This window comes from Fukomys damarensis, unplaced genomic scaffold (assembly GCF_012274545.1).
Source record: "Fukomys damarensis isolate Sample0158 unplaced genomic scaffold, DMR_v1.0_HiC HiC_scaffold_5, whole genome shotgun sequence".
NCBI lineage: Eukaryota > Metazoa > Chordata > Mammalia > Rodentia > Bathyergidae > Fukomys > Fukomys damarensis.
In genome coordinates this window covers 75,740,191-75,741,491 of record NW_022900917.1, presented here as the reverse complement: position 1 = coordinate 75,741,491, position 1,301 = coordinate 75,740,191, and the positions used below count along the sequence as shown (strand labels likewise).

At 69.3% G+C, this 1,301-nt stretch overlaps 1 protein-coding gene across 4 annotated transcripts in view; it reads left to right on the top strand.

Annotated features, from left to right (window-relative positions):
- The first annotated feature begins 32 nt into the window (after positions 1–32).
- St3gal1 (ST3 beta-galactoside alpha-2,3-sialyltransferase 1) overlaps positions 33–1,301 on the top strand; it is a 74,582-nt gene continuing 73,313 nt past the window's right edge. For all 4 annotated transcript variants that reach the window (XM_010629601.2, XM_019208235.2, XM_010629600.2 and 1 more), the window contains exon 1: positions 33–264. The gene's annotated coding sequence lies outside the window, so the exon portion shown is untranslated. The remainder of the gene's footprint in view (positions 265–1,301) is intronic.

The following is a 1,301-nucleotide window of genomic DNA, read 5'->3' as shown; positions in this document are numbered from 1 at the left end:
TTACTCTCCGAGGTTTCCGAGGCCGCTCCCATCCTCACCCCGCCTCCCGGCCCGGCTAGCCTCTGCCGGAGCCGCGCTCCGCCACTCAGTTTCGACACTTTGCAAAGACAAAGAGCCCTGGAGCAGAGGGAGGAGAGAGAGGAGGAAGAGGAGGAGGACCGAGGGGAGCCGGAGGCGATGTGACACCGGGGCTGCAGGAGTGCTCGGTTTCTCTCCGAGCGCCCTCCAGCCCTCGCCAGGAAACTCCTGCGAGACTCCAGCCGGGTGAGCGCCGAGCCCATCGCCGCCCGGGATGCGCGGGGGTCTCGCGTGTGTCTCCCTCCGAGTGCAGGGGTGACTGTCCGACCCGGAGACCGAGGGCTGGGAAGGGGACCCGGGGGTGTGACAGCGGAGGTGGAACTGCAGACCCTGCCCCGGGAGGAAGTAAGACCATAAGGAGCCCCCCCTTCCCGGCCGTGGTGACTCTGGGTCTGCGGAGAGAGAGGTCTCCAAGGACGCGCGGGCTCCGCGGTCTTCGCTGACCAGAGGAGCTGCCGGGAACCTCACCGCGGCCGAGGCAGGGGTCTCCCCCGCGCCAGCGGCCCTGGCAACACTGCGTCCCGGACCCGGGTGGCTCTCACCGGCCAGGGCCGCCGCGGGGCGCGATCCCGGGGAAGCAGGTCCCGGGCCTTGGGAGAGGACACAAGGTCTCTCGTGGTACTCCGCGGGCTGTCCGGACAGAGGCCGTGGGATGGAGTCCGGACGCGGACCCCGTCGGCCGCGACCAGGCGCAGACCCGGGACAGGCTGTAGACGCCGGCACTCCGAGTCGCATCCGGGGGAGAAGTTGGCGCCTGGGACAGGGCAGCTGGACGCGGAGTGGGGGAGAGGCGAAGAGGAGGGTTCGGTGGGAGAAGGGAGCCAGGCGGAGGCTATGGGGGGTGGGTGGCAAGTCCAAACTCCAAGCCAGCCCCAGCCGTCAGGCTCCGCAGCTGCCAAGAAATAATGTGACAAAAGTTAGCAACTTGTGCGCGCCTCCAGCGTGCGTGACCCGCGCGGGCAAGGTCTGCCCCCCTTCCGGGAGCGAAATCTCCGCAGCGGTGACTCGGTGCGAGGCGACTTGATGTGGGTCCAGCTCGCTTAGAACCCGGCGGGCCGCGCGACTGTCGGCTCAGAGTTTCTCCGGGCTTGAGTGCTTGAGCGTGACCTTGCGGGAGGGACGGCGGCTGAACTTGCGCTGGGGGCAGCGCGGCCCCTGGTCTTGCACGGAGATGCAGGAGCGCGCCTTGGCGGTCCGGACGGCCGCAGCCAAGTCTCGGCTCC